At 39.0% G+C, this 26,425-nt stretch overlaps 1 long non-coding RNA gene across 2 annotated transcripts in view; it reads right to left on the reverse strand.

Annotated features, from left to right (window-relative positions):
* Positions 1-26,425, reverse strand: part of LOC109497305 — a 339,187-nt gene that overhangs the window by 124,536 nt on the left and 188,226 nt on the right. For both annotated transcript variants that reach the window (XR_006593233.1, XR_002740634.2), the window contains one exon: positions 3,584-3,691. This is a non-coding gene — a long non-coding RNA (uncharacterized LOC109497305). The remainder of the gene's footprint in view (positions 1-3,583; positions 3,692-26,425) is intronic.

Here is a 26,425-nt window from a genome sequence, read left to right on the forward strand (position 1 = left end):
CCACCTTTAAGGTTTTGTATGCTTTTATTATAAAGGATAGGTTATTCAAATTTTGTAATATGAAGGGTTTTTGTTTATTTTGTTGTGGTAGGACATTATTCATAATAAGATCCAAGACTAAAAAAAGTGCATTTGTTACTTAAAAATACTAGCAAGATGATGAAGCAAAAGCTGGTCTCAATTGTAAGTGCCTGATGTCATAGAATGAAGTACCATCAATCACATATGGAATAATGCTCCTGTGGTGTTTACACATTAAGGAAGCATTTCCTGAAAGCCTACAATGGATTGCTATTGCACATAGAATAAAATACAATTCCCTAGTCAGCTGCAACATGCATTTTCAGCTTTAACTATTTGTCTTCATAAGCCTTTTAACTACAAAATGGCTCCAAAATGCCTGGTGCTTTTCTGTGTCTAAACCTACCTTCACCCTACATCTAAATGAAATGATCTTCCTCTCCATCTTTGCCTCTAAAATTTTAACACATTCTTTAAAGTGGAGCTCAAATTCTACCTTGTTGGTACATTTCACTAAAAACCCCTGCTGGAAGTCATTTTTCTCTCCTTTATCTCTGTTGATATTTACTGTTTGCATGAATTCATCATATATTTTAATGAATTATTAGTATTCAATTCAACTTCTTAAATATTTGTGGGATTTCTAGGTGCTTTGCCAGACTCCAGAGAGAAAAGTCAATAAGACACAGCCCCTGCCTTCAAAAGTTCCTTCTCAGTTGATTAATAGCTATTTAAATGACAAATACCTAAGATTCCAAAGTAAATTTTAAAAAGCAAAGTTGGGCTTTCCTATAAAAAAAAAACCTTCATAACTTAATGGGAAAAATAAACATTTATTTTAAAAACAAATGCCAATGTAGCTGGCAACCCAGATACACCAGTAAGTGCAGAAAAGAAAAGCCCTCTCTAACCAAACCAAACAACAACACAAAAAACAAAAACAAAAACAAAAAACAGGACAAGGGAAAGCTTAGTAAGACTAAAAACTATTAGATATTTATTTCTCTACTCTAGCCAATTACCACAGAAAATATGGCAGAGACCCACTCATCCTTGCCCACAAAGGCAGAGTGAGAAACTCAGACCTCCATCCTTGCCATGCTGTAATAAGGTACCCCAAGACACTCACCATGGTGTGTTATGAAAGAAAGCTAAGTATAAAGATGGGATTTTCATCCCCAGGATATTATGAAGGCCCACTCAGCCCCATGGTGTCACTGGGGAGACTGGAATTCTATTTTCTCAGAGAAGTAATGAAGTTCCTCTTCTCCCACACACAGGGATAATGTTGGAGGAGGCCTAGTAGAGAATGAGAGTGATCCCCAAAACTCATATTCCCCTGTGATATAATTAGAGGCCATGGGGGGAGCAGAAATGAGACACTCTTAACCTTCTCAGCCAGAGTGTTATCTGAGGATACTGTTCAGAGAGTAGAAGCTCCCACCCCTTGACTCCAGTAACTAGAAGACTCTCATCCCATTGTTTGTCAATAGAAGCCCAGTGGGAAACCTACACTTCTACTCCAGCAGGCAGTAATGCAGCAGGATCACCTTTCCCCTCTTCTCTTGCTAATGTAGTATAGAGGGAGCTGGCTAAAATAGAAGGTTTTAATCCTTCTATTCATAGATATTTAATCCTAAAATATCCAAAATATCATAATACAATATTAAAATATCCTGATTTCAATGAAAACATCACGAGCTTGTCATGCAAAGAATCAGGAAATTTAAACTTGAATTAAGAAAACCAAAACCAAAAACACTCAACCAATACATGCAAACAAGATGACAGGAATGTCAGAATTATCTTCCAAAGATTTCTAAAGCTGTTATTACAATAATGCTTCAATGAGCAATTATGAGCATTCTTGAAAAAAAATGGAAAAATATAGAAAGTCTTACCAAAGAAATAGAAGATACTAAATATAACCAAATAAAAATTCAAAACTAAGAAAATATAAGAAAAGTAAAACACATAGTGGATGGGCTCCAAGGCCGAATAAACAGAATGAAAGAATCAGTGAATATAAAAGTACAACAATATTAGAAAGATCAGAAACTACCCAATGTTAATGACACACATAAAATACACTTAAAAAAAAAAAAAAAGATGAACAGAGCTTCAGACCTGTGGGATTATAGTGCAAGATCAAATATTTTTTGCCATAGGAGTCTCAGAAGGAGCGAGGAAGACGGTGAAATTCAAAAAGTACTCAAAGAAACACTGGATGAAAACCTCCCAAATTGGCAAGATATAAAACTACAGATGCACTAAGCTAAGCAAATCCCCAATAGGATATACCCAAAGAATCAGACCAGACCAAAACACATCACAGTCAATCTTGGGAAAAAAAATGACTTCTATCTCTATGGAAAAACTATTTGAATGGCTCCAAGTTCTCACTAAACATCATGGGGAACAGAAGGCAGTGACACACTTCCCAGGTGCTGTAAGAAGAAGTTCTCTTCTTCCAGATAGGAAATGATAATAGAAGAGATTAAGTTTTGGGGTGATGGGTGTTCTTAGGGTCCAGGGCCATTGGCCAAGAAAGAATTCTTAAAGATGTCTTTGGGGCAAAAATGATGATTTTATTAAAGCACAGGACAGGATCCAAGGGCAGGAAGAGCTGTAGTGGGGTTGTAAATAGTGACTGGTTACATACAATGGAATGGAAGGAGGTAAAGACAAAAGGGAAGCCTCCAGAGGGAATTTGATATGCTAAAGAGGACTCCTAAAATACCCAAGGCCTTGCTATTATCAAGCTAAGGTTGTTTTTCCTCTAGTAAGGCATTAACATTAACATCAGGAGATTCCTGGAGAAATGTTATTATACTCTTTATTTGCCTCAAGTAGTTGCCAATGAGCTGTGGGTTATAAAGAAATTTAATTTTACCTGCCATTTCCTACTTGCCTTTGTTCCCCATACCCCTATGGAGGGGTGATGGTGGGGCTCCAGGAAACTGAGTCTACAGGTTTCTGTAGATTAGGCTATTAATAAGATTGCCTTTTTCTTATAATTTACCAAAACATTTGTAAACTGATGGAGACTCATGCTCTGCATGACTGTGATCTCTATCAGTTAATCATTTGTTGTCTTTCCTTTCTTTGTCCTTGGGCATCCAGGAGTCCCTGAGGAATATCACACATATCTCACACTGGGTGGGTGGGGGGGGGGGGTTGTTAGCTTGTGTTTTACCCTCAGCCTTCCCCTTGATCCCTCATCAGAAGCACTCTTGCCATATCAGGAAGGATGAAAAAAATAGTAGAAAGACTAAATATATGGGTAATTTTCCTACTGAGTTTTCAAAATGATATCTGATGGTTAAATTCAAAATTACAGTAATGTCTGGGTAGTTTTAAATGTATGTAGAGGAAATAGTTCAGACACATTATATAAATGGGAGTGGTTAAGACATGTAAAAAGAGAGAGGGATTCTAACTGGTAAATGTCAATACTAGCAGACCGTTGTTTTAATACTACCCAGCATTTGTTTTAATCGGACATGGCAAGACACGTAGACACAAACATGACTGTCATGAAAGAGTAAGTTTTTATACTTACAGACTCCGAGAAACAGGGTGCTTGGCACATCATGCAGGGCCACATGGGGAAGCACCATGGTTGGTCAGGAGGCAGGGAAAACGTGGGCAAGAGTCTTTACTGTAGTTTCTGTGGGGAAAACAAAGGAAAGCAGTATAACAAGGCATGGTATTGGCTACTTTGAATAATTTCAGGGAGCTCTAGGGTACAGGGGCTGTCTTGAGCTCTCTGGTATCTTAGGTTGGTTAGGAGGATAGAGGTATAAGAGCTAGATACAGGAGGTGAGGGGCGGGGTGGTTGGCATTGGATTAATTGGCTTGCATATGAAAGGCACATTTACAGGTAAATCGTTTACTTTCTCTAGGAATTAGCAGCCCTGGAGGGAGCAGTTCTCCAGGATCTGCAAGACCCTAAGATGCCAAAGGATCAAACACACAAACTAGAAAACTAAAAAATATAGGTACTACAACCTTGGTTGAACATGTGTGTGTGTGTATGAATGTATAACATATATATTGTGCATTACACTTGTTATGTATATATTGATGAGGGAGCATAAGGCAAGCTGACAGGCCACAAACATCCCTCTTCCAACCAGGTGGGATATATGTGATATTGATATTTCTCGGGCACTCTTGGCTGCCCAAGAACAAAGGAAAGGGGTAAAGAAATGGGTAACTGATAGAGATCATAGTCCTGCAGGACCTAAGTCTCCATCACCCCTCCATAGTGGTGGGAAACAAAGGCTGAAGGAAGTGGCAGATAGAACTAAATTTCCTTATAACCTGCAGTCCATTGACAAATACTTGAGGCTGGCAGAGTAAAATGTTTCTATAGGAACTCTACTGTCTTAATGTTAATGTTTTGCTAGAGGGAAAAACAACCTTAGCTTGACAATAGCTAGGCCTACAGTATCCCGAGTCTTCTTTAGCATATGAAAATCTCACTGGAAACTTCCCCTGGACTTTACCTCCCCCAACTCAGTAGTATATAACCAGTTTCTCCTCATGGCCCCAGGGCAGCTCTTCCTGACCATAGGTCCTGTCCCCAAGTTTCAATAAAATCACCTTTTTGCACCAATGACGTCTTCAAGAATTCTTGGTTGTCGGCTCTGGACTCCATGAACCTCACTATCACCCTCCCCTCCCCCCCCCCCAAAAAAACCCCCTCATCATATATAATTGAATAATTAGAGCAAGAACTATAAAAAAGACTGGTACAGAAAGATTTTCTCAAAATCACTATAAGATATAAAAATGTAATTTTAAAGTATTTTCAAGTTACCAAATGGAAGACAGGGAAAAAAAAACAAAACAGAAATAAAAAATGGAGAGAACAAAAAGGAAAACAATACAAATGGGAAGAAACTTCCATTTTCAGCTTCCATATGCAGATTGCTTGGAAGTCATCATTTCTAGGCTTACAAACAACCAAAACCAGTCAGCAAACCAAATATCAAAGAACTGAGGTCACAGGGAAAACTGACACCTTAAAATCTGGAGAGACAGGCCAATCTAGAGTCACAGATAGGATTAGCTCAATAGGAGGTAGGTCCTTATGGTAGCAGAGACAGTACACTTGATAGACATAGACTTTAAGGCAACTGTTTAAAATGTACTCAGAGAGCTAAAGGAAGCCACAAAGAGCTAATGGAATCCAGGGGAGCAATGTACAAATAAATAGAACATATCAATAAAGAGAGAGAGATTATAAATAGGAACCAAACAAAAATTCTTGAACTGAAAATTACAATTACTGATACAAAAAACTCACTAGCGGGTTTCAATAGCAGCTTTGAGCAGGCAGAAAAAATGCATCACCAAACTTGAAGATAAGTCCTTTTTAGATCTCCCAGCCTAGGAGAGTTCTGGCCCAAGATGGCAACTCAGAGAGATCCTGAACTCACCTCCTCCACAGATACAGCAATTTACAGAGAAATTCCTCCTGAAGAACTGAGGGCTGACTGAACAGCTTCTGCACAGCCAAAAAAAACCCAAAAAACAAAAAACAAAAAAACAAAACAAAAAACCAAACAACAACAAAACAAACAAACAAACAAACAAAAAACACAAAGAGGAAGGCAAGAAAAATGGACAGAGAAATAAAGGAAACCCTCACCCCAGATGCCGTGAACTATAGTGGAAGGGACAGTACTGAAGAGCCACAAGCAGATTTGTCTGCCCTGGACCCCAGTGGGGAAAGATAAAAAGCCTCAGTTAAAAAGAGCAACTAGAATATAGAGGGACTAGATCTAAACAGTGGAGGAGCTGCTAGAACTCTCTCCTGGTCAGAAGGGCTGGTGAACGCCATGATTTTTGTTCCTCCTCCACCTTGATGGCTTGGACTTGAACAGAATCTTATCACGCTAACTGGCTTACTGCCTCAGTGAGTCCCAGGTCTCTAGACTACACCAGCCCCAGCCATCCTACCGAGGCGGTCCCAGGGTGGTGCACACTGAGAAACCCATGGTCAGCACTCACTACAACTCCACCTGCCATACCAAATTGACACAATCCCAAAGCACCCTGGGACACTCCAGGCCTGCACTACTTTGGCTCCGGATGGCTTGCTACGGCACCCCTGGTGAAGAGTGCTCCAGGACCTCCCAGCTGATGCCTGCTTCTGCTGCAGCCACCCCACCATGGTGTCCCCTGTACAGAGCACCATGGGAAATTCAGGCCCATGCCTTCCTTGGCTCCAGACCCCCACCAGGGGGCCTCCTGTGCTGAGCATGGTGGGACATTCAACTTGCACCCACTTCAGCTCCAGCCGTCCTGTCCTCCCCTGTGTGGAAAGCCTCAGAACATTCCAACTTGCATCCACTTCAGCTTTAGCTGTCCTTCCAGAGCAGCCTCCGTGGAGAAAGCCCTGGGATTGCGCAAGCTAATGCCCCCTTCCGCTACAGCTGTCCTGCCAGGGTGTCCCCGGCTCAGAGCATCCCAGGACTCCCCAATCTGTGCCCTACCTTGGCTCCAGCTACCCTTCAAGGACACCCTCTGGGCAAAGAGTCCCAGATAACCCAGCTTACACCTTCTTCAGCTGCAGAAGCAGCAGTCCTACCAGAGTACTGTCTCCACGTAGAGCCCTGAAACCTGCTCTGCCCATGTGCACCCACTTTGGCTGTCCTGTCAAGACACCCTCTGAATGGAGAGCCACAGGACTGCCCTGGCCAATGCATACTTCAGCTCCAGCTATCCCACCAAAATAGCTCCAGCACAGAGTGCCCCACAACCCATGCCAGCCACAGGTTCAGCCAGCCAGAGAAAGTCACCAGACACACACAGCCCACACAAGGGATGACCAGACACAAGACCACTCTTTCAAGTCTAGGAAAAATAATTGTTCCGCCTAATTTATCGAAATGAACACAGAAAGTCAAGTAAAAATGGGGAAAAGAGGAATATGCTCCAAATGAAAGAACAAAACAAAACTTCAGGAAAAGGAAAGTAAAACACAAGTGAATGGAGATAAGCAATAGGCCCGATAAAGAGTGTAAGCAATTATTACTAAGATGCTCACCAGAATGAAGAGAAGGGTGAAAGAACATACTGAGAACTTCAACAAAGAGATAGAAAATATAAACAAGAACCAGCCAGAGTAGAAGAATACAATAACTGAAACAAAAAATACATTAGAGGGAATCAACAGATTAATGGATGCAGAAGGACAGATCAGTGATCTGGAAGACAGGGTAATGGAAACACTCAAGCTGAAAAGCAAGAAGAAAAAGGAATTTAAAAAATTAGGATAGGTTAAAGGACCACTTGGACAACATCAAGCAAACAACATTTGCATTATAGGGGTCCTAGAAGGATAAAAGAGAAAGAGGCAGAAATTTATTTGAAGAAATAATAGCAGAAAGTTTCCTTCACCTAGGGAAGGAAGTAGACATCCAGATTCAGAATATAGAGAGAGTTCCAAACAAGATAACCCCAGTGAGGTCCACATCACAACACACAGTAATTAAAATGTCAAAGATTAGAGGTGAAGAGAGAATTTTAAAAGTAGCAAGACAGAAGCAAGAATTTACATACAAGGAAAATCCCACCAGCTACCAGCTAATTGTTCAGCAGAAATTTGGAGGCCAGAAGGGAGTGGCATGATATATTCAAAGTGCTGAAGGGAAAAAAAAAAAAAATCTATAAGCCATGATTACTTTACCAGGCAAGGTTATCATTCAGGACTAAAGGAGAGATAAAAAGTTTACCAAACAAACAAAAGTTAAAGAGTTCATCACTACTAAGCCAGTCTTACAAGAAATGTTGAACGGACGTCTTTAAGTGGAAAGGAAAAAGTCATAATTAGACATACAAAATTATGAATGAAAAGAAGTAAACTACAACAACGATACATAAAATATGGAAGGGAAGGTAAAACAGAGAATGTCTTCAAACTAAAATGACCATCAACTTAATATAGACTGCTATAGTCAGGATGTTATATATGATCCTCATGATAACCCCAAATGTAAGACCTGTAACAGATACACACACACACACACACACACACACACACACACACACACAAAATGAAAAATAAAACAAAATAAAGAAAAAGCCAAACAATAATATAGAAACTCACCAATCACAGTGAAAGAGCAAGAGAAGAATAAAGGAACAGAGATGAACTACAAAAACAATCAGAAACAATTAACCAAATGGTGATAAATAATACCTATCTATAAATGATGCCTATAAATAAATAATACCTACCAAAAATTACTTTAAATATAAAATGTCTAAATGCCCGAATCTAAAGACATAGGATGACAGAATAGATTAAAAAAAGAAAAAAAAGACCCATCAGTATGCTGCCTACAAGAGCCTCACTTCAGACCTAAAGACACATACAGACTGAAAGTGAAAGGATGGAAAAAGATATTCCATGAAAATGGAAGTGAAAAAAAACCCAGCATAGCAATACTTATATCAGAAAAAAAAAAGACTTTAAAACAAAGAGTGTAACAAAAGACAAAGAAGGGTATTACAAAATTATAATGGGACCAATCCAACAAAAGGATTATAAATATCTATGCATCCAACATCAGAGCAATTAAATACAAAAACAAATATTAACAAATATAAAGGAAGAAAGTGACCATAATATAATACATCCCACTTACAGCAATAGATAATCTAGGCAGAAAATCAATGAGGAGTGTTTTTGAATGATACATTTCACAGATGGAGATAACAGATATATACAGAACATTTCATACAAAAAGGACAGAATACAAACCATTTTCAAGGGCACATAAAACATTCCCATGGGTAGAGCACATGTTAGAACACAAACAAATCTCAATACATTTAAGAAAACTGAATTATCAAGTATCTTTTCCAATGACAACAGTGTGAAACTAGAAATGAATCATAAGATAAAAACCCACAAGTATGTGAAGTTTGAATAACATGTTACTAAATAACCAATGAGTCAGCAAAGATCTCAAAAAAGAAATTTAAAAAATACATTGAAACAAATGAAAATGAAAATAACTCTAAAATATTTGGGATGCAGCAAAAGCAGGTCTAAAAGAGAAATTCAGAGCAATACTGGCCTACCTCAAGAAACAAGAAAACTGAAATTAACAATCTAAACTTACACCTAAATGAACCATAAAAACAAGAAAAAACAAAGCCCAACATGAGTGCAAGGAAGGAATAATAAATAAATGAAATGAATGAAATAGAGACTAAAAACAATGGAAAAGATCAATGAAACTAAGAGCTTGTTCTTTGAAAAAATAAGGAAAATTAATAAATCCTTAGCCAGATTCATTAAGAAAAAAGAGAACCCAAATAAACAAAATCAGAAACAAAAAAGAATAATTGAAATTACAGAAATACAAAAGCCTATAAAAGAATAGTATGAAAAATTATATACCAACAAATTAGAAAGCCAAGAGGAAATGGATAAATTCCTACAAACATATAATCGTCCAAAACTGAACCCAGAAGAAATAGAAAATCTGAACAGATCAATCACTAGTAACAAAATTGAAATGGTAATCAAAAAACTTCCAACACACAAAAGTCCAGAACCAGATCTATTCACAGGTGAATTCTACCAAACATTTAAGAAAGAATACCTATTCTTCTCAGAGAAGATTTAGTATCTATTATAAAAAATAGAAGAAGAAGAAAAGCTTGTAAATACATTCTGTGAGACCAGCATTACCTTGAAACCAAAACCAGACAAAGATATTACAAGAAAAGAAAACTACAGACAAATATCCCTGATGAACATAGATGCACAAATCCTCAACAAAATATTAGGAACCCACATTCAGCAAAACATTAAAAGGATCATTCATCATGATCAAGCAGGATTTATTCTGGGGAAGCAAGGATGGTTCAATATTTGCAAATCAATATGACACATCACATTAACGAAACAAATAATAAAAATCATATGATCATCCCAATAGGTGCAGAAAAGTCACTCAACAATATTCAATTAATGTTTATAATAAAATCTCTCAACAAAGTGAGTTTAGAGGGAACACACTTCAACCTAATGAAGATCCATATATGAAAAACTAGCAGCTAACATCATATTTGTAAATAACAGAGAGCTTCTCCTCTAAGATCAGGAACAAGACAAGTATGTCAATTCTTGCCACTTTTATTCAATATAGTACTGGAAGTCCTAGCCACAGCACTCAGACAAGAAAAAAAAAATAAAAACCATTCAGACTGGTAAGGAAGAAGTTAAACTGTCACTATTCACAGATGACATGATACTATACACAAAAAATCCTAAAGACTCCATCAAAAGACCAGCAGAAATAATAAGTTAATTCAGCAGAGCTTCAGGATGCAAAATTAATACACAGAAATCAGTTATGTTTCTATATACCAACAACAAAGTAACAGAAGGAGAAATTAAAATACCATTACAATTATACCAAAAAGAATAACATACCTAGGAATAAACTTAACCAAGGAGGTGAAAGATCTGCATTATTTTTTAAGTTGATTTATTAATTTTTTTTTTTAATTTTTTTTTTCAACGTTTATTTATTTTTGGGACAGACAGAGACAGAGCATGAACGGGTGAGGGGCAGAGAGAGAGGGAGACACAGAATCGGAAACAGGCTCCAGGCTCCGAGCCATCAGCCCAGAGCCCGACGCGGGGCTCGAACTCACTCACGGACCGCGAGATCGTGACCTGGCTGAAGTCGGATGCTTAACCGACTGCGCCACCCAGGCGCCCCAAGTTGATTTATTTTTATTTGGGGGGGGGCAGAGAGACAGAGAGAGAGAGGGAGAATCCCAAGCAGACTCCATGTTGATAACATGTTATCAACATGGAGCCTGATGAGGGAGGGGCTCACTTCCATGAACCATGACATCATGACCTGAGCTGAAATCAAGAGTTGGATGCTTAACTGACTGAATCACCCAGTGCCCCCAAAGATCTGCATTCTGAAAACTATAAAACACTGATGCAAGAAATTGAAGAAGACACAAACAAATGGAAAGGTATTCCTTGCTCAGGGATTGGAAGAATTAATACTGTTAAAATGTCCATACTACCCAAAGTAATCTATAGATTCAATGTAAACCATATCAAAATACCAAAAACATTTTTCACAGAAATATAAACAATAATATTAAAATTTGTATGAAACCACAAAAGACCCTGAACACTCACAGCAATCTTGAGAAAGAAGAAAAAAACTGGAAGTATTACAATTCCAGATTCCAAGATACACTACAGTGTGGTACTGGTACAAAATAAACACATAGATCAATGGGGAAAAAAATAGAGTGCTCAGAAATAAACCCATGCATATATGGGCAGTTAATCTATGACAAAAGAGGCAAGGATATAAAACATGGAAAATAGAGTTTCTTCAGTAAACGGTGTTGGGAAAACTGGACAACTACATTCAGAAAATGAAACTGGACCACTTTCTCAGACTATATACAAAAATAAACTCAAAATGGATTAAAGACCTAAATGTGAGACCTGAAACTGTAAGAATTCTAGAAGAAAACATAGGCAGTATTTTTTTTTATTATCGACTGTAGAAATATTTTTCTAGATGTCTCCTCAGGCAAGGGAAACAGAAAAAAATATTGGGACTGTATCAAAATAAAAACTTTTGCACAGTGATGGAAAATATCAACAAAATGAACAAACAATCTACAGAATAGAAGAACATATTTGCAAATGTTGTATTTGATAAGGGGTTAATGCCCAAAATATAAGACTTTACAGAGCTCAACATTACAAACAAACAAAAAAATCCCCAAACAATCCAATGAAAAAATGAGCAGAGTACCTAAATAAACATCTTCCCAAAGAAGACTTACAGATGGCCAACAGGTACATGAAAAGATGCTCAACACTAATCCACTAATCATCAGGGAAATGCAAATAAAAACCACAACGAGATATCACTTTACACCTAGCAGAATGGTTAAAATAAAAGACAAGAAATAACAAGTGTTGGCAAGCACATGGAGAAAAAGGAACCCTTCTGCACTGTTGGTGGGAACGTAAATTGATGCAGCCAATGCGGAAATAGCACGGTGTTGCCTCAAAAGACTTAAAAACACTGTATTATCCAGTAATTCCACTACTGGAATTTACCCAGAGAAAACAAAAACACTAATTTGGAGAGATATATGCACCCCAATGTTTCTTGTGGCATTATTTACAATATCTAAGACATGGAAGCAACCTAAGTGTCCATCAAGGTAGATGAAGGTCAAGAAGAGGTAGTATGTATACACAGTGGAATACTACTTGGCCATAAAAAACAATGAGAGCTTGCCATTTGTAATGGTGTAGATGGACCTAGAGGGTATTAAGTGAAATAAGTCAGACAATCAAAGACAACTATTATATTTTTAAAAATATTAAATAATGTTAATTACAAATTAAATTTTAATTAATTTATATTAAATGATATATATCATAATTTATATATTAAATTATATTAAATATAAATTAATATAAATTAAATAAATATTAAATAATATTAAATAAGTATTATATTTAAATAAATACTACATGTGAAGTCTAAAAAGCGAAACAAATTAATAAACAAAAACCAAACTTACTTATTTTAAGTTTTCATAACAAGACTTTTAGGCATCTGGAAAATCTAATTACACTGAACATATGGTAGAGAAATAAGATACTAGACAAATTATGTTTTCTGTGGCATGAAAGGATGGTTTCCATAAAACAGTACAAGGAACTGACAAATTTACCTGAATTTCTTCACTCACAAATGAGTATGTTGCTGAAAGCTTAAAAGAAAGTCCCAGTGTGAGGAGCAGAAAAAGAAAAAGAATGTAGAAAAATGAACAAAACCCAACAGACCTTTGAGACACCATCAATTATAACATAGACAAAATAGAAGCTTGGGAGAGAGAAAAGACGGGAAAGGGGCAGAAAGAACATTTGAAGAAACATGGATTAAAATCTTCACAAATGTGATAAAAATATATGAATCTACGTATTCAAGAGCCTGGACAAATTACAGAGGATGAATGCAAAGACCACCACACTTAGACACACTATAATCAAATTGTTGAAAGACAAAGACAGAAAGACACTATTCCCAAACCATAGGACAGACTTCTCATAGGCAGAGTCTGTAGTCCTACAAACGTGTCATCAGAAACCATGGAGGCCAGAAGAGAATAACACGACATTGTTGAAGGGCCGAAGAAAAAAACCCAAAAAACAAACAACAATAACAACAAAAAACAACAAAACTAAGAATCCTCTGTCAGAACCGTCTTTTAAAAAAGAAGGAGAAAACGAAGACATTCTTGGATAAGTGAAAGCGGAGCGAATTCACTGTTCTTGGACAGGCCCGGCAAGAAATGCTGAAGGAAATCCTTCAGTAAAAATGAAAAGAACCAGATATAACTTGGAGCCTTACAAAGAAATAAAGGAATCGAGTAAAGGTAACTACATAATTAAATACAAAAGCTAGCCATCTTGAATTTTCATTTTGTAACTACTTTTCTTAGTTATCCATATGATTTTTTTTTAATTTTGAGAGAGAGGGAGCCAGCGGGGGAGAGGGGCAGAGAGAGAGAGAGAGAGAGAGAGAGAGAGAGAATCTTAAACAATCTCCACACTCAAGCATGGAGCCTGTTGTGGGACTTGATCTCACGACCCTGAGATCATGATCTGAGCTACAAACCAAGAGTCAATTGCTTAATTGTCTGTCAGTCACTTAATTGACTGAGCCACCCAGGCACCCCTCCATATGATTTTAAAAATAGATGTAAAACCAATCATTATGAAAGTGGGGTGTGAGAATCTGCCTTTCTATCAAGTTCCCAGGGAATGCTGAGGCTGCTGGTCCAGGGACCACACTTTGCGAACAGCTACTCTATGGGATGCTTCTTTGGCAGAATGGAAGTGGGTTCTAGTTCAGATCAGTGATTTGCCTTCCGACTCCAGAACTTGGTATCTGTGTAATTATAATCATCCCAGACACCCACTCTAGATGCAAACCTGGCAAAGACAACAACAACAACAACAACAACAACAACAACAACCAAAAATCAAACAAAAAAACGTCACATTTCACCTTCAATTTAGGATTGGCCACCATACATCTCTTATTTTCTGTTCTCAAATATTATTGCTAATTAATAGTTAAAGTATGACTTATTAATACTCATTAACTGCATATGGCAGTGCAGCATTTTCGTTTTTACTGCAAACGGTTCTTTTGCCCCCCTTTAAATCCTTGTAATGCTACTCCCACCCAATATCTTTACCAACGCACCCCTAAAGAAAGGAAAGCTTTCCTGCTCTTGCGAAACTATCCCTTTCCTGTAAAGCCTGTGGCTTCTGTCCTCAGTGGCATCGAGGCGTCACAAATAGCACAACTGGGGCTGCTGCGTTACTCTGTGATAATTTATTGCAGCTTTTCTGGTCACTACACTTTTGCTAACTCCCCCACTCACTCTTGACACTTCCTTCCACCGACTCTCGTTAGTTTTTCCTCTCTTTCCTGAGAAATGGTAAGTCATCTCAAGAAGATTTATTGGCCTGAACTCCGCATGTTGCAAGACCTGCCTCTGGAAATCGCAGAGCTGTAGCTTGCCGAGTGTTTTATTCAAGGAGAATATTCCTTTTGTTTGGTGAATACTTGGCTTGTATTAGGAGCAGATTGACTACAAAGTGACTTCAGGGCTATCCATCTACACTTGTGCGTGGCCAATTTCTGCCTTTAAATCTAATGATGTCTGCTACATATTGCATGGTCTAGCAAACAGGTAATATATACCAAACATTGGCTATGTGCAACCATCTGTGCTGAGTGCCTTACAAAGCCTACATACTTAATCCTAATAATTACCCTACCAGGTGGGTACTAATATCGTGTCTATTTTGCGTATGAAGAAATTAAGGTGTAGAAAGATGAAGTAACCAAGGTCACACAACTAAACAGTAGAGAGAGGTTTAAAACCCCATGACAACTTAAATACATTTTCCTGCAGAATACTCAATTGCTTCCCATTTATTTGCTGGCCTGTTTGTCACCAAATTCGCACAGTCACTAACCACACACCGACTCCAAAGCCCAGAGTGTGTTCAAGCTGTCTTCTCTTTCCGTTTTTATTTCTATGCCTATGTTTAGGGAAAGGACTTTTACATCCACCCAGTTGTGGATGGGGAACACGATTCGACACATTTTGGCTCTCCTGGGACCATTAAAATTCTATCCCCCTCCTTTCCCCTGATTCTCTCTGGAGGTTTCATTTGGCCATGACAACAGAATTGCCAGTTTCAATTTTTCTGCCTTCAAAATTTCTTCCAGTCTCCATGGGCCAATGGCCTTTGATTTTCTACTCTTGGAAGTTTCTGTCAGACAAGGCTGTCTGCTGTTGCCTTTCTATAGGGGGAGGAGAGGAAATCCATCCCGATTGTTCAGAAGGGACTTTAATGAGTTTCAAATCCAAGTTGAAGTTATTCGTTTTTCCTTGGCAAAATTCCATGTTAGTGGGAGGCAGGTATAGGAGGAAGCAGCCCAGGCCTCCCATTTTTGTTGTTTGTTCTGTTTCCCAGAGATCCAGTTTCATGTTTTGAAAACTTTAGCAGTAAAATCAAATTTACCAGGAAAGACAACACCCTGAAAACAAAAGAGCTAGGGGTAAGCAGATAGCTTTCTTTGCGATGGGGTTTTACCAACTTTTCTTGATTATGTTTGATTTCAACTTTTAAAAGCCCCCATGGATTGCTGTGTTTATTTTCCAAGTTTCCATTTCTAACATATGACCCTCATTTGGGGGAAAAATAAGAATCATTTCTTGCTCCTTGGAGCAAACTCCTTTCTACTACGACAGAAGTGAGGAAAAAAAGGCCCATGCTCATGATCAAAACTGAGAACACGCATCAAATAATGCTATCTGGTATTAGATTGTATTCCCCAATTTTTTAAAACTCTTTATTGTAGTATAATACACATAGAAAAAGGTACAAAATATGAACCCGTGTCTTAATGAAACATCTGTGTGCTCACCAAGAAAGAGAACAGCCAATCATCCTTAGGTCCCTCCCACTTGCCATCCTTCCCCTTGTTCCCAAAGGTAATCACTATCCTGACTCTGCTGATATAATTCAGTTTTGTTTTCGAACTATATATACACTGAATCTTACAATATGCGTTTTTTTGCTGTCTGATTTCTTTCACTCAATGGCATGTTTGTGAGATATATCCATGTTGTATGTTGCAGTAATTCATTCATTTTCAGTCCCGCATACAATTTTGTTGATGATTATGCATACTTTACTTATCCAACCTAACATTGAACGATATTAGGGTTGTTTCCTGTTCAGGACTCATACTACAATATTCTTATACATGTTCTTGGTGCATACATATGTGCATTACTGCAGGATATATACCACAAGTGGACTGGCTAGGTTAGAGAGAATCTGTGCATACAACTTTATTAAATAAAACACAACTTTTCCAAAATGGCCAGACCAATTTATACTCCCACCAGTAGCAAAGGTTCCTGTTATTCTACCGATTTGCCAACACTTAGTATTTTTGTTCCCAGATGTTTGAAGGGATCCTTCCCTTTAATGCCAAACTAACATTTATTGAGGCTCCATTTTGTATTGGGGAGTTTCTTCCCAATAATTTCAGAAACTCTCCAGAGAATGCTTACACGTCTTATAGATCTCTTATGGTTGTCAACTTGACCAGCATATATCTTCTTTTAGACCATTCCTTCACTCCCTGCAGGTCACTTCTTGCCATCATACATCCTCAAGGCCCTTTTGAGGAAATGTAGTGAAAGACACTATTCCAGTGGGGAACTTGGTGAGGATCTTACAAGAAAGAGGTTTACGGCATAAGAAATGAGTGATGGATTCTAAAAGCTGTGATACTCATCCATATTAAAAAGTAACTGGAGTACAGGTGAGTGGAACCAATTTTAGGTTAACACTAGAGGTGTAAGAATCTTCCAGGTAATTTACCTGGGACCTCTGCTTTACACCATGATGCTTACTTCCTTTGACTCAACTAGGCTTTCCTAGTTCTCCTGGTTGATGGGCAATTCCTTTTGTCAATGTTGCCATTAAATTTGGTTAAGAGGGACCCCAGTCTTGGGCCTGGTCCTCCTGTTCTTGACTTCTTCAGGCTGTACTTCATCCCATAAGGCAAGGAGTGCTCAGAGTCAAGGAAACACAGACTCCTTCTGCAACATGCTTCAGGTACATAGCACCTCAGGATCTCCCGTCCAAACAGCCCAAAGCCCACTTTAAAAAAATGTGTGCGCTTCATAACTGGGCCTGTCTCTCTGAGGCAGACAATTACCTGGATGTAAAACCATAAGTCCAGACAGCTGAGGAATGGGTGACTACAAGGTCGGTGGATGATGTGAGGATACGAGAGCTGGGTTGACCCCAGGCACGTGTACAAGTCTCTTCATCCTTCTGAATTGAGCTGGGGGTTAGGGGAGAGAGGGAACTATTGGGAAGCAAGAGCTGGACCAGCTCTCTCTCTGTGCCACCATATGGTAGTGTAGAACTCTGAGGAGTTTGAGAATTTTGAAGTCAAATCTAGCCTTCCAAGTTGTTAGGAAGGCACATTTGTCAAGGTAGGAGAATAAAACATCTTTCTTTTAATAGTTTGTTCAAGGATTTATTACAACCTTTAAGTACTTAGACACATGTGAGGGCCTACATTTGTACCCTGGTTCTGGGCCCTACAAATGTTAATGAGGTCTTGCTTCGTATTTCAACCTCTATACCTCAGTTTCCTGCTCCAGCTTGATTCTGGCTTCCGGCTCCCAGCTCCGGAATCCTCTACTTAATGCCTAGTTGATATTCATTAATTCTTGGTAATGTCCTCAAGCCCCTCTACCGCTGACTTTGCTTCTTAACTCTTTCTTACATATATGGCAGCTGAAATTGTCACCGGGCACCTCAAGTTCTATGTGTTCTGCCATATACCTTGATTAATACTGAAGAATATCGTTTCTTTTTTCCCCCCTCCACCTAATCACCAAAAAAGTTTTTATGGGCTTTCTAATTAGTCAAAGAAACATCTACAAGATGAAGCATTGTAAGATCAAGAGCTATCCATCTCTTTAATGACCTGGATGGGCCAAGAGAAAACAAACCCCGTTATCAAGAGTCTTTCCCAGATAACACATCACAACAAATACTTTAAAGTTAAGTTTTCATTACTTGGTGCATCTGAAAGTTGGAGAAAATCCCTGGGTTGATTTGCAGGGAGACGGAAGCTTAAGGGAAAATGCTGAACATTACATAAAAGAAATTTGGGCTCAACAATCTAATCTCACCGCAAATAAGTAATTTCCCACTAGCTCTGGGCACCTGAAATAATAGAAAATACTGAAGAAAGAATCAGAAAAATGATTTAACATATATATATTAATTTTCTCCTTTAAAAGTTTGAAGGATTATTAAGATTAAACTATTTTCATGCTAATGGCAGGATTCATGTTCATGAGAGAACAGTGTTAAACATCTTGATGACTTTCTCCACTGAGGAAGAAGAATGTGGTCTGAATAGGTTAGGGAAAAAAGTGGAGAGGTGGGTGTGGGATTTTTGAAGTTCCAGAAGCAGTCTGGGAAGGAAGAAATGGAAGTCAAGCTGGGAGGCAGATCAAGGACTGAGGATGAGTAGCAGCCAGCAAGAAATCCCCTGAGGTGGGAAGGGAGAGAATATCAGCAGTGCTGAGAGGGATCGGAGACTAAGATTTAACTGCAAATTTTCTCCTATGCTTTGCAATATTATTCTCCTGTTCTTCCCTCTAGAAACTTTTGAATAAAATATTTCTACAGGAAACTGTTTGGTATAAGTAATCTTTGTGGGAATCAAGAGTGAGAAACCATGCATATTTATAATATAAGGTGAGAAGCAAATATCAATCATAAGAGAGAAACACAGGGCACCTGGGTGGCTCAGTCGTTTAAGCCCTTGATTTCAGCTCAGGTCACGATCTCAGAGTTGGTGGGATTGAGCCCCATGTCTGTCTCTGTGCTGGCAGGGTGGAGCCTGCTTGGGATTCTCCCTTTCTCTCTCTCTGTCCCTCTCCTGCTTGTGCATTCTCTCTTTCTCAAAATAAATAAATAAACCAAGAGAGAGGGGAGGGGGGGGGACCACAAATGAAATGGAAAATTCTACAGAGGCAAGAAATAAGGTCTGACTTAGAGAAACATAATCTCCTTGAGAATCCCTGGAAACACTGGTGGCAATGCTCTGTTTCCCATCATTTGTGGGACAAGTGCCAAGCTATCTAAGTATGCATGCTGAAGGGAAGATGATTCTGCAAGGCTGGAGGATTTGGGGACATCACATGATGGTACCTAGGCCATTCTTACAAGTTCAAGCTGTCTATAATCTGCAGATTTTTATGGAGACAGTACATATAGAATTAATTAGAAATTATTAATTATTGAGTAACGGATATGATGTATTTATATGGGCATTAGTCAAAAGGTGTTGTACATTTTCTCTCTTCTCAGCATCACACCTGTGCCGTGAGAAACACAAGAGACATGCCAGAGACTGTTCCTGCTGCACAGGAGGTAAAAAAAAAATCATTCAGTCACAGGAAGCATTAAGAGGACTGGGCGCTCAGTCATGGGCTGTAAAGGTCATGGGAATTCAAAGAAAGAAAAGATCAGCTGAGATGCAAACATCCAGAGAGGATGAGCTGTAGCCGAGGGAGGGCTAGGCCCGAACAGGGGTATGGGGGAGAGGGTGACCCTCTGGGTTGAGGAAAGAGCGTACACACACACACACACACACACACACACACACACGAGCACAGATGCAGGAATTCAGAATGGCAAGAGTACCATATGCACTACAAAGCAAATGAGTTGACCTGAGTAGATGGTTCTTCCCCACGGGGGCAGTTCTGAGATGCTGTTGCTTGTGGGGAAAGAGAAGATACCAGAGAACTTTGAAAGACCAGGCTGGGGACAATGTATATTATTGAGCCACGTGAAGGAAATTTAATAGGTGGTATTTGATTTTAAGTAAACTCTATGCCCAACATGGACTTGAACTTAAGACCCCGAGATCAAGAGTCACAGGCTCTTCAAACTAAGCCAGCCAGGTGCCCCAATAAATGGCATTTTAGAAACATTTGCCTAACAGCAGGCGGTAGAGATATAAATGAGAAACCAGAGGCAGGAAGGAAACAGTGGCCCCAGTTAGACACGAGCAATGTGTGACCAGACCGGATTGTGGGATCACAGTGTAGTCAAAGAGTTTTGAGATCTAGAGATTTTTTTCACATTTTCAACCTAACTCTATTTTATTATTTTTTTTTAATTTTTTTTCAACGTTTATTTATTTTTGGGACAGAGAGAGACAGAGCATGAACGGGGGAGGGGCAGAGAGAGAGGGAGACACAGAATCGGAAACAGGCTCCAGGCTCTGAGCCATCAGCCCAGAGCCCGACGCGGCGCTCGAACTCACGGACCGCGAGATCGTGACCTGGCTGAAGTCGGACGCTTAACCGACTGCGCCACCCAGGCGCCCCTCAACCTAACTTTATTTTAAAGCCCTCCCCATATAAAGACACACCATTTAAGAGACCCAGCGCTAGTTTAAGCTGCTTTCAGTCTGACAGAAGTCTCCATCCAATGTTGTAATAGAAACCCCTTTAAAGAAATCCACTTCCCATTTTTGATAACTTTCAGGCTTTCTCATAAGCCTTAACAAGACAACCTATTTCCTACAGGACTCATGTATTATATACATTTTATAGGGAAAGTGAAGATTCATTATTATTTTATCTTTGTGGCTTCTACAGTCACAGAGTGTGTGAGATGATGACAAGGTATGATGTCAGGTGTCCTGATGAAAACAGACTCGTGGTGGTGGCCGGGCTGGTGACAGCTGTGGTGGGTTTGCGTGTTATCGAAGATTTGATGAATGAAGACAAAATGTATAACTAGTATTGTTTAAGTGATTGTGACATAATTTATACTCCAACTGCGAAACTCAAATAAACCAATAAATCCAGGCCAATGGCAAGGAAATCCCAGATGTTGGACCATTCTGCAAACCAAGTACACGGGCGTCAATGAATTTATGATCTCTCTCTCTCTCTCTCTCTGACTCCTTTCTCCCATTTCGGAGATTAGTTCCTCTCTTTAATTCTATCCCACAAAATGTGTAAGCTAAAACTGCCTTACAAACCTTCTTCATCATCAATCCTCAGATTAATTTCAGCATTTGAAAATGCTAAGATGCCAGAACTTAAAAAAAATACGACTTTCCTGTCTGTTTTATTAATCACTAGTATCTTTGTCTCCACAGATAAGTGCAACATTAATCAGAGATTCAGGGAAGGCTTTTCCATGTTGATTTAAGTGGGTTTCTGGGGTCACTTACAAAAAAGCATAAACCATTCGCTCATTATTCTGTAGACACGGAGTTGCTAAAAGGTTATTTCTCATTTTCTGATCTTATCATTCAAGCTATAGTTTTAGTCCTTAATTAAAGAGGGATTAGGAAACACAGCAGCTTCTCATTTATAGGAAAAATAGGCTTTACTTATATTTACATGAAATTGTTTTAAAAATGCAAATAGTACAAGGCCAAGGAAAATTTGAAAATGTATCAAGTGCACCCAAGTCTCACAGAATATCTCACAAATAAATGAAGAAAACTTTCATGGAGATATTAGCTACAGACTTCTGTTTTAGGTTTAACAAAGCTAAGTCTCAGGATGCTAGCTTCTTCTCTTTGGCTGTCAAATCTGTAACTTGGGTATCGCTGATGAATTACCTAAAGCAGCCGGGTCTCCAGCAGACACAGTTGCTGGAGTAAAGATAATTTAATAAGTACAACTGCATGAAAATTGTTAAGTACAAGCATTCATCACTAACTACCAGTAGAATTTCTGTCTCATTTCTAATGAAGAGTACAGAGGGAGGATTGTTTATCTCTAGGAATACGTTTAATTAAAAGTTAACGGAAATAGTTTTCGGTTCTGCCTAGAAAAACTTTGATGACTTTTCATTTTGTCCAACTTCAGTTCCGGCACTATCTTTCTCATGAGCCTCACTGAGTCCTCCCTGGGAGGGTGTTCTATCCTGTCTTATGGTCTATAAACCCAAGCAGCTCAGAGAGTTGCCCGGAATCAGAGATGAGTGCCTTCCCCATGGTTTTGTGCAAGACCCTGAGACATGGCTTCTGCAGACTTTAAATCATTGTTCAGATCAATTAGGATTTCACAGGGTCGCTATCAGAGATGGTTCCCACACGTTCGTGTTCCTAGAAATACCTATCACAACACCTGTAGTTGGTCCTGAACAAATGCTTAGGGGGCAGAGTGGTCAATGCAGGCTTTTATGTGTATGTGGCTTCTGGTCTTTGGGGGTTTTTTTGTTTGTTTTTGTTTAGTTTTGTTTTTTGATTTTCTCTACACATAGGAGCAAGGGATTGCAATAAGTGATTAGAATAATTTGATACACAATGACACATAAAATTACCTACTGGGTAAGCCTTCAACACCAAGGTCATCTTTGGTTATAGGGCAGAATCGTCAGGGATTTTGAGGGACTTTTAATCTTTGCCAAAGGCCCAAGTGATTCACAATTAGATTCTTGCTCTCTCCGTGTGATTTTAATCTTGACTTATTTGCCTACTTATGGGAAAAGAAAAACAAGCCCAGAAGCCCGGAAGACTGATAATACTTCAATTCTATCTTGATTAGATATGGCTCTGCTGCATGACGCTGGGTAAATTACTTGACTTCCACATGGCCTGAGTTTCTCATTTGAAAATGGGGATGATAATATTACTTAAAGCAGAGGATACTGTGAGGATTGAAGGAGGTATGTACTATACCTAGACAGTGGAGGGTACATAATAAATTGTATATAATTATCAGCCATTTGGTATCAAGCTTTTGTAAATGTTTGTTTATTTCTGAGAGAGAGAGCAGGAGAGAGGCAGAGAGAGAAGGAGAGAGAATCCCAAGCAAGCTACGTGATGTCAGCATAAGGCCCGATGCAGGGCTCCATCTCATGAACCATGAGATCATGACCTGAGCTGAAATCAAGAGTCAGATGCTCAATCAACTGAGCCACCCTGAAGACTCTATTGGGCTTTACAGTACGATGGATGCCGGGGAGAATAATTCACTTACCAAGTTATCCAGGAGAGGTAAATTCCAATAACACTTGTAAAAGAAAAAAATTTTTTTACAAATCTATAATTATTGAACTATTCTAAAATTTAGGGGGATTGGTGGTATATTGAACTGGAGAAAAAAAATTCCAGGTAGAGTCGCTGTCGACAATGCCTTAGAACAGTGATTTTCAACCTTGGTTCATGTGAGAATCCCTTGGGGGAGCCTGTTAGCTGCATAACGGGGGCCCAGGCTTCTGCATTTTTGAGAAAATCCCTGCTTGAGTCTGATGTACAATGAAGACAGAAAGACACAGAATGAAAGGGGAGCCAAGATCTGGGTGTGGGGTGAAAATGGGAGTCAGATAAACTGCTCAGGCATTTGGAATCTGTGAATTTCACTCAGCATTACCAAGCCACAAACTAGACTAATCCATTCAACTCAGATGAATCCATCAACTTGTACTGTATGTTTCTGTTTGGAGTTCACATTTAAAAGGTGTTTATTTTCAAATCTACTATAATCTTTTGCCATAGGGTGAGGGGTTTCTATAAAGGAAAGCCCTAGGCAGGAACTCTTGCCTCACGAGTGTTACTTTCAAGACTACTAACACATCCCATTTTCTTATGGTTAGATGCCATATAGAAATACACACACACACACACACACACACACACACACACACACGCATACATTCTGAGTCTTTTGGCAATAGATGTTTCAAAATACTGGGGAACAAAAATCAAAATAAGCCTGAGATTTAGTCTATCCCCCGACCCCACCCTTCTCTTTTGTTCAACCACTTTGGTAGGATGAGGCAGAGACAAAACAAGAAAAATGTTTAACTTGGTGAGTGAGTAAATTCAAACCTTCACAAAGTTTGAAAGCCTGAACCAGATTTCTGAACTTTTACAAGTGAAACTGTGAGATTAAAATAACTTGTCTCCTTTCTTGGGATCAGGCCCCAGCCCAAAGGCAAAGTGAGTTTTCCTGAAAACGTGATCAAAATCAGTTACGTCAAAAGGCCAGGCTTTGAAAATTGTGGCGAAAACCTGACACCAGGCATATTCACTTTCTATTTATTTGAAAGAGCGGGTCAGAATACGGGAAGACTTGAAAGTGGGGATCTTGTTATCTTTTGAAATTTGGTCTTATCAAACTCCCAGAATGGAGCTACTTCCTAAGACTCTATGTTCTCTATTTTAGCTCAACTTATTCACGTCTCTAACCAAGTAAGCCAAGACAGCAGTCCCCCCTTATCCACAGGGGATGCATTTCAAGAACCCCCCACCCCAGCCCATGGATGCCTGAAACCATGGATAGGACCAAACCCTACATATATTATGTTTTTTCCTATATATATACATATACCTACGATAAAATTTAATTTATATATTAGGCACAGTAAGAGATGAACAATAATAACTAATAATAAAATGGAACAATTATACTGTCACAACAGTTATGTGAATATGGTCTCTCTCTCTCAAAGTATCGAACTGCACTGTCTCACCCTTGTTCTTGGGATGATAAAATGCCTACGTGATGACAGGAAGTGAGATGCATGACAGAGGCACTGTGACTTAGTGTTAGGCTGCTATTGACCTTGTGAGGACATGTCAGGAATAGGATGATGCTTCTAGACTGCAAGTGACCACAGATGGGTAACTGAAACTACAGAAAGCAAAACCACAGATAAGGGAGGACTGCTGTACCATATTTTTAACACGCTTTTGTTTCCTCTCCAATTTGTGATAGGATTTTGAATTCTTATATCTATTAAGTTGCACTGAAAATTTAATTGTTATTTTAAATTCGTATGTGTTGGACTATTTCTGGACTACTTATTTTGTGACATTGATTTATATCCTTATTTTTGCATTAGTATCAAGCCTGGTAATTGTATTTCTAAGGTGTATTTTAGTATGGGACAAGATGACTTCCTAACCTCCCTCTTCCTTTTCAGAATATACTTGGCTATTTTACCTATTTCCTAACCTAGTATTACTTCAAATGATCAACAGTGTTTAAAAACTTGTTAAGATGACTCCCACAAGAGACTTATAAATTATTTTAAGAACAATGAACGTTTTCATTATTACACCTGCCAATCAGAAAACAGGGAGCACTTCTGCAGTTTTTAGTTGCTTATACCTCTCAGTAAGGTTTAGTTTTCTTATTGTTTAGATTTCTGGCCACTTGGTGATTTTTGGTGCCATAGTAAAAGGCCTTTTCTAATTAGTTATTGTTGGCATAAATGAATTTCCTCTTTATGCAACTATATATTGTTTTAATGTTTATTTTTGAGAGAAAGAGAGAGTGAGAGCAGGGGAAGGGCAGCAGAGAGAGAGGGAGACACTGAATCGGAAGCAGGCTTCAGGCTCTGAGCTGTCAGCACAGAGCCCAATGTGGGGCTTGAACCCAGAAACTGGGAGATTGTGACCTCAGCTGAAGTCAGATGCTTAATCCACTGAGCCATCCAGGTGTCCCCAACCATATGGTTTGAGAATAACTGACAAGTTTCTCTTTCAATAAATGTATCTCTTATTTCTGTTCTGCCTCTTGCATCACCTAAAACCTCTGGAACATGTTGGATAATAAGACTCTAGCACGCGTCTTGGTTTTATTCTGAGTTTCACTGGAACTTCTTCTAGCATTTCAACTCTGATGTTGCCTATGGCTTTAAAGTAGATATTATTTATATTTTCTTGCATAAAACTACCTTGGACAGTCAGCCTCCAAGATTTCCCAAATGATTCTTGCCTACTGGTATTCACACCTCTGTGTAGTCTCCTCCCATTGTGAAGAAGACTGACACACATAACGAACAAGGATATGATAGAAATGATGTTTTGGGACTTTGGGGTTCGTAGAAGGCATGGGACTTCTGCCTGGTTACTGGGGCTTCTTCCCTGAGGACTCACTCTGAGGGAAGCCAGCTGCCGTGCTGTGAGGATACCTATAGTGGTGAGAAGCCGAGGCCTCCTGTGAACAGGCAGCACTAACCTGCGAGGCCTGTGAGTAAGCCACCATAGAAGCAGATACTCTGGCCCCAATCTAGCCTTCAGATGACGGCAGCCCTGGCTGATACCTGGAATGCAGCCTCATGAAAGACCCAGAGCCAGAATCCCCCAACTAAGTCACTCCTGAATTCCTGACCTGCAAAAACTTTGTGAGATAATAAGTGCTTATTGTTTTAAACTGCTAGTTTTGGGGTAACTTGTTATGTAGCAATAGA

This window comes from Felis catus, chromosome A1, assembly GCF_018350175.1.
Source record: "Felis catus isolate Fca126 chromosome A1, F.catus_Fca126_mat1.0, whole genome shotgun sequence".
NCBI classification, from domain to species: domain Eukaryota; kingdom Metazoa; phylum Chordata; class Mammalia; order Carnivora; family Felidae; genus Felis; species Felis catus.